The sequence below is a fragment of the Pterocles gutturalis genome, unplaced genomic scaffold (assembly GCF_000699245.1).
Source record: "Pterocles gutturalis isolate BGI_N339 unplaced genomic scaffold, ASM69924v1 scaffold21576, whole genome shotgun sequence".
Classification (NCBI taxonomy): Eukaryota; Metazoa; Chordata; class Aves; order Pterocliformes; family Pteroclidae; genus Pterocles; species Pterocles gutturalis.
Window position 1 is genome coordinate 21,543 of NW_010106009.1, and position 8,265 is coordinate 29,807.

The following is an 8,265-nucleotide window of genomic DNA, read 5'->3' on the forward strand; positions in this document are numbered from 1 at the left end:
GCAGCAGTGGAAAGAAAAATCACAGCGATGCGCTATCTGTCTTGGCCATCGGTTTTTCCTCCCATTCCATACCCTTCTCCTCCTTTCCCTCTGCTTTCCAGCACTGCTCCTTCAGCAGTATATATTGATTATTTCCAGTTTGAGAACTGTCAAAGTTTTCAGACCTTGCTTCATCTTAACAAGCAACGTTTGTTACCGTGGCGCTAACTCCGAACATGGCTTTCTTCTCTAAAAGCCAGCACCCTGGGGCACGCTGGTAAATAGAGCCCATTAGGAAAAAAAGAAAACATGAAAAAGAAAACAAAAAAATGGGAATGCAAGTAAATGCAAATGCTGCTTACAATAAAGAACACATTTTGCAGCCTGTTTACCGTTCTCCTTAGAAGTTTTTCAGTGTCCTTTATGATTTCCAGATGTTGATTTTTTTTTCCCCCAAGGTCTGTTACTATTCACTTTTTAAAATGCGATGCTACAGATTATTCAGCATGGGTTTTTTTCCCCATTACAAAACAAAGAAGATGTTTGAAATTCACCTGACAAATGTTTAACCTCAGTCAATAAATGTCTATGAAGAAAACCACTCTGGCAGCTGGAGCTGCCATCTGCCCTTCACATACCTGTCAGAGGCTGTGGTTTTCACCTTTCGTTACTTTTCCAGAAATGTGGGGTTTTTAAAAAGAAAAAAAAAAAAAAAGATACAGATGTTAACAAAAAGGCACATGCAAGAAGTGCTGAAATAGATAGCAGTTCCCCCACTATTCCTCACTGAACCCCAAAACCGACTACTAGGAATGGAGGAAAAAAATCCAAATGGATCTTTAAAAGCTGTTTGCATAATGTCATGCTAAGAAAAGGAAACGCACCCTCTCGTGTGTTATGGGCAGCACCACTCATCTAGTATTTAAAAGAAAAAAAAACTTATAATCTTACGCTGCTTTATGTCGCTTGTTCTCTGATGCTTTTATATCTGCACAACATGATAAATTTATCTTTTTTCTCTTGTGTTCTCAAAAGTGCTCCAAACTCCTTCTTAAGAATTAGGATGTTCTTCCTCGAAATGGCAGTAAACTCAGGCTTCAGGATAAATGTGTTTTGCCTCCAGAAGGCTCCCGTGGGACCCACAGAAATGTAACCCCAATGTCTGGGGTAAAGGGAAAGCGATATAAGATGCCACTGATCTCCATTACCACATATGTTACGCGGCCCGTAACATTTAAATTGCAAGCACGTGGGGTATCTCGTTCAGATATGCGACAGGAAATACCATTTTTAGAGTATTGAAACTGCACACAAAAAAAGCTGGCTGAAAGAACAGCGGATCCTAAATGCGCCCATTCCAGTGAACCCCAAAGCCGCGACTCGTCTCCATTCATCCTCTTCTGCCTGGAAACAATCTCCCCATTGATCAGATTAACACAGTCCCTCAGCATTTAATGAATGGTTGTTGCGGCTTAATTTCTTCATTTTAATACCTTGAGGATATAAGGATGAGAAATCCTGTCCCTATTATTGAGAGATTTTATAGGCTGGAGCTATTACTGGGTCCTTTGTTGCTTCGAAAATCCCAGATCAAATCTGCAGCAAAAATACCGCTCAACTTCTGTGCCTCACTGGGGGATACTGTTATCTCTTCCTACAGTGAAACAGTAATAACAACTTCCCCCTTGCTCCGAGGTGCAATCCAAGGTATTGACTTTGGGACTTTTAATGGAGACACGGCTCAGTCCTCAGCTAGCTGAGGATGCTGATGTGTCATCCAGCAACGTCCCCACCACCCTGACGGAGTGGCCTCGCGTCGCCTCCTCCACGGCAGGGACGCGGCAGCATCTGAACCAGCACAGGGCAGGAGTGAACCCCCTTGAGCATCTCATTCCCAGGGGCTTCCCCAACATTTAGCACCAGTTAAAACCCTCAAAGGCTTCCCTGAGGATTTAAATACAGAATTTTTTTAAATATTGGAGGAGTGTGGGGTCATCTAATGGGGAATGGTGGGGCAACACCTCCCTTCTGCAAAGCATAAGGCAAGTAAATGTAACGATTAATAGACAGTACTCACATTCCAAAACCCACAGATAATTTTATAAATCCATTCCTTATTGCCTCTCTAGCTCCAGAAGAGAGCTTCAAAACCATTCAGCTATACATCCCCTAAATAAATTCTCTTTGTAACACCCAAGCACATATCTTACACATGCCACTTGCACAGTGGGCTCTTGTTGGGCAAATACCAACCCCACAGGAGTTTCAAGCTCAAAAAAAAAGCGTATTTAGCTACATATGGTGTGCCAGAACAGTTAAATAATCCCTTCAGTATAAGATGAGCTCTTTGCATGAGCTGCTCCGTTTGTGGACAACACCCGGTCGCTCTACGTCCTCCCTTCCAGAACGACTGTGGACCCCACGCACTGCCACACATCAATTCTATTTCCAGGAATAACGGCGTTCATTGCACATAGGCTGTATAGAAATTTAACACAAAACTCTGCACACTGTGGTGAAGCCATCCCATAACGATACCATATGAGTAGTTACTGCTTCTCGTACAAATACGTAGACGATTCTTCAAGCATTTTGCCATAAAGCGTAACAGTCTCGCGGGAAAGTACAAATTCTCTGCAGTTGGAGCAATAAAGCACATATGGTATATAAAATACTCTAAACGTCTGTAAGCCCTTGTGATTACCAAGTAAAATATGGCAGATTTATCTCTGTGTTTTACAGCCATATTCTTTGGATCACCGTTTCGTTTATTACTTAGCTACGCAAATGTGAAGCATACCTTCTAGGTAAAATACCGCTTGATTTATGTTGATTTGCCTTAAATTTTATTTTGAGACTACATATGCCTGCACTTCTATTTAACTCCTCTCTACCTCTCCTAGACATAAAAAAAAAAAAAAAAGAAAAAAAGAGTTCTCCAACTTATACATCTGAAATAATAAGCAAAAGGCAGAACTGACGGGAAATGGGAATTTCTTGGCTTTCGCTTGTATTTGGGATATATACGTGGATTAAGTCTCCCACTGCATTACTCATTTAATTACTTTTAGAAAATAAGGAACTGGTGTAATGGTCAAAAATATACATTGACTTCAAAGTGTAATGTGAACTTTTATTTATGTTGCTGGCTCTCTGGGGCATAGGCACAGCTGGGAGAAGTTCAGAGCTCGCAGTTAATCTGTTTAATTTGGAATTCCTTACTCTTGGCCCCGAGAGCTGGAGGAATTCAAGCCTTCAGCTTTTGACAGCACGCACATCCCCAGAGCAGAGGCAGGCGGAACCGGTGCAAACGCCTCTCGCTGTTAATTCTGTCTGCCTTGAGTCAAAGGGGAGTTTTCAAATAAGCTGGTTGGTACTTGTGAAAAAATGTGAAAAAAATCACGTTTTTAAGGGCACCAACACAACACATCATGGCATGTTCCCAAGCAGAGACGATGCTTGCTTTCCTCATGGGGGAAAAGGATACAGCAGAGGCTGAAATAGCTTCTAGAGAGGATGGTGTCACACAGTTGGGGACTTGGGGGACCCACCCCAAGGGCATGTTCCAACGGCTACAGCACCGACACCCCCTGTGCACCGAGAGCACCCAGCGCTGGGGACGGATGCTGCACAGAGGCATCCAGTGAAGGGGGCCTGAAGAAACACCAGCTCCTCTGGCTCTCAGGGTCACTTCTCACGCTTTAAAGGCTGCAGCAGATATGGGAGGAGATACACAGGAGGGAAAACCTATGGGAAGGACCCAAAATGGCCTGTGACCGTAGTGGTGAGTGAACCCTCCCTGTCCCTGCCTCAGCCCACCAGGTGTTCAAACAACAGGCTGTCTGGCGGCTTTCATCTAAAACTACGACCCCATCCCAGCCTGCTGGGCAGCGGTTGAAGTGGGTCTTCCTCAAAGAAGTTCTTCTCGCTCACAACAGCACGAGGTTAGATGCTGAGGACCCTCCAGTTTCTATGAAAACCCAGCGTGGCTACTCCAAACAAATCCCATCTTTGCCATGAAATAGCCACCCAAGCCTCAGCTGCTACGCACTGTCAATCAGCTCCTGTCCATGCCCAGATCCGTTCTAGGGGACCTTCCCTACCTCTTGGCTGTGAAGGCATTTCAAAGCTGCCTCAGGAAGCCAACACAGCAGCAGGCATGACTGGTCTTGTGCACAATGCCATTGGGTTCAGCCCATCTCCCTGCACACACTGTGCGGGTGAGTCAGACCAGCTTGCTCCATCGGTATTTTCTTCCTTGGGAATAGAAATCAAGGCAGGAAAGCCTAGAGACAATGTTTTCCTGGAAGTGCCCATAGGATTTTACAGGGATGCTTCCTACAGGCAGGGAAAGATTGTCATAAATCACTGCAACACAGTCACTGGGAGCTGCACCACCATTCCCCTCCGGGCTCTTCTGCAGAGTGATGATCATGAATGTAACTTTCAGAATGGGATAAACTAAATATATAGAAAGCTAATTTAAGTGTCATTGGGAAAGAGAGCAGAATGGAGACCTGAGGCCACTCTTGGAAGTTCCTCAAGAGTCTCTCCAGCAGTGCACAGAGCCGAGCACTGGGCTGTGAAAACAACAGCAGTCCAAAAGGTCCTTGCAGCAATTCCTACACCGCTTGCTGTGACTTAGCCAGCAGGCAGACACACGAATCGATGAATGCAACAGCACGGAGAAGTCAGTCAAAAGCCAACCTCCAGCTACAAAACATTTAAGGATCACGGGCTTGCAACGAGCACTAACATAGGGGGGAAAAAAATGTTTTCTCAATCCACAAGTACAGGCAACTGCTTTGTTTCAAGAAGATGCAATCACACCTTGCATCACACCACCAACTCTGGATAATTCTGGTGGTACCAGAAACAGGCACACTTATAACCTGTTATGTTTTTTTCAAAAAAAAATGTAACAAAAGGCGCTTATCTCTGGTATATCATCAGGTCTAACCACAAGAACAGCAGACACCAGTACTTGACACAAGTCTAAGCACCTTTCCCAGGTCCATCAGCTCTAACTTCTCAGCCAGTTCCTCCAGAGGAGACTCAGAGAAGAGTCCCATCCCAAATGTCCAGTGCTGTCCTGTTCACAGGGTGGATTTCCCATCTCAGGAGGTGACAGCCTGTGCCAGGGCTACGTAACGTACGCCTGGCAGCACGTGTTTGTGCGCATCGCTGGACTCTGGGATGGAAACTGGGAAGGCAGGACGGGGTGCAGCCATGCTTGTGCCCCATTTGCTGGCAAATGGGATGGTCAGAAAAAAACCTCAAAAGCACAGAATCTGCTATCAAAGGCAGCAGGAGCTGAACTGAAACACAAATGTTATACTGACCATCTTCAACAGCAGAAAACTCCTTTTTCCTAGAGGAAATAATAAAAAGCATGATCAAATCCATATTAACCCCTCAGTGTTCTTATTCTCTTCCTTCACTGGCTAGCACAGTGCCTTCTAAGACACATCCCTTCTGTGCAGGATGTGATTGCATCTTCTCGAAACAAAATAGTTATGTGTAGCTGCAGATTGGGAAAACTTTTTATTTTTTTTAATGTTAGAAAGTGGTCGTTGCAAGCCTGTGATCCTTAAACGGTTTGCAGCTGGAGCTTGGCTTCTGATTGACTTCTCCATGCTCTTGCACTTCATTTCTTCCTATTACCTGGTGAGACAAGATACATAAACCATTTAAAGCTGCGGGGAGCAGCGTGTGCGCACCCCGGAAAGGTGCTTCTGTTCCTGCTGCCATTCAGTTCCCTTGTCCTGCTTCATCCCCTCGGAATCCCGCTCCTCTTCAGCATCACCATAGCGACCGCACAACTTGCGATCCGTAGGCAGATCCCGGAGAGCCAATGGCCGGTCGCACAGAGGCTCATGTAAACTGTTTATTGACACGAGCTGACATTTACTGTACAGAAGGTCTGGGGGTTTTTTAATTAATTAAAAAAAAAAAAAAAAACAACAACACAACACAGCCTCAGCATCGTGCTCTGGCCTGGAAGAGACAGGAAAATAAATCTATTTCTATTTACAGTCCTTCTGCAGGTCACTAAGTTAATGGAATGTTGCTGCATCTACTGGAGCAATTTTTAACTCTGTTTAGGAAACACGTTATTATTAGGAACGCACAAACATCCCACCAAAGTTCTGAGGTCACGGCAGCGCTGCAGAGGGCTCTGGCAAGGAGCTCAACATCCCAAAGCCCTCCTCTCCTCTCCCCCTGAGCAGAGGCAGAGATTTATAATATGCCAGCGATCAGCAGAAATGCAGTTACGGGCGGCTGTTCCACGTCTGTAAAATCAACAGCTTTTTGTTTTTAGGATTAAACAGCCCTCTGGATGGGGAAAAAAAAAAAAAAAAACGACAAAAAGGCCTGAATGCTTTGGCACACATTCTGAATGTGAAAAGTACTGCCTGGCAGCTCTCAGGAACATTTTCTGACAGACCAGCTCTCTCCCCAGCTGCAGGATGCTCCCCTTCTCCAAGCCTTATAAGACTACTAGCACTAACGAGAAGAAGGGTCACAGCTGAATCCTTGTTTGTTGAGACAGAGGTGTTTTTACTAGCAACTGATGACAGTCACGTCAGAAAGTATAATTCACAACACCCAAAAAAAGCCTCATTTGGGTTCCTCTCCAAAAGCTTTTTGAGACAGACGTGTGGGTGGCCCGGTTCTCTGCAGCCAAAGACTTCAGCTCGTATTTATACCAATCAAAAACATTAAACAAGGAGCAGTAGACTAGAGGAATCTTGTTTTCCAAAACATGAAGCAAGACACTGTCCATGATAGTGCATCTCATGGTGGAGTTAACATTCACACCCATAAAAATCTAAGTTTTCTTTAATTTGCCATTTAGAGATCTGGATTTGGGGAGCAATATCAAAAAGCTGGCCCATTAAGCTCATAAATCCCAATAATTTTTGAAAGTGATAGAAAATTAGATTCTTTATCTGTGCAGAAGGAGACGGGGAGAAGGAGAATAACCAAATCTGAGCACGAAACGAGGACCTCCTCGCTGCCTTCCTTCGGGCAGAACTGCCCAGCGGTGTGATTCCCAACCCCACCATCGGTTCAGGATACCCTCCAGCCACGCTCCCTGCTGTACGAACCGCTCCTGCGAGGCTACAGCTGGTTCCAGAGCGCGGTGCTAAGCCCTCCTCTGCTCACGCACACAGTCGGGAGAGCAGCTCATCTGTTCCCATCGCATTTTCTCCCCGCAGGTGTGCTCACAGTGCACTAAACTCAGCGTTCTGCCTTCAGCTCTCTTTCTTTCCCCTCCTCTCTCACCGATATTGAAGAGTCTCAGCCTCCAGATAGGGAAAAGTGAGTTGACAGCAAAATTATTAGTTCATATTTAAGAGTCTCAGGTTCCAAAACTTCCAGTCTCTCCTCCCCAGACAGCCATTAGCACCCTCCCAAAAAAAGCGAACTCCTGTTCGCAGAGGAATCAGGGAGGGTTCCCACTGCGCCCCACCTCCGAGAGAAAACATGCCTATGGGGGAAGGTAAGCGCAGGCTTTTGTAACGTTAACTTTCGCTCAGCTCCTACAAAATACCCTAGTCAGCATTTTCCCTAGCACATTTCAAAGTGCTCTTATCTGCCAGAAGGATCGGAACATTTACATCTTTTTTAAAAAAAAAAAAAAAAAAAAAAAGTTAAAGCTTATTTAAAACACTCTGTTGAACTTTCGCTATCTTTCTCACCTACAATATGCTTGAAATACCACCTCTAGAGTTTGCGCTAAGGGTATATACGTGGTAAGCGCAGTCGAATCATTTCAGCCCTGCGAGGCACATCCTTCTGCATCCGCTCCCGTTGTTTTCCCAAAGCCCTGCGCCCCGCTGTACGGACGGGAGGGATTCCTGCAGCAACGATTGCGAACACCGGGAGCTGACACGCATAGTTTAACATCACCGCTAGAAAATATGAGAAAGGCTCCAGGAATTCATTCCACTTTTCTTCCTCACCCCAGTCTCCTCCCTAACAAGGCAAAAGTAATGGGAACTTGATCCTGTGGGATGCCCGTCACCCAAACCCTGGTTTCCGCAGCGGTTCAAAGCTCCAGGCAAAGCCATCCCCTTTTCACCACTTCTGCTTTAAAATAAAAAGGGAAAAAATAAAAAGGAAAAGGAAAGGGGAAAGGAAGAAAAGGAAGAGAAAGAAAAGGAAAAGAAAAAAGGAAAGTAAATTAAAAAGGTGAAAAAGGAAAAAAGAAAGAAAATAGATAAAAAGGAGAAAAAGAAGAGAAAAAGAGAAAAGAAAAAAGAAAAAAGAAAAAGAAAA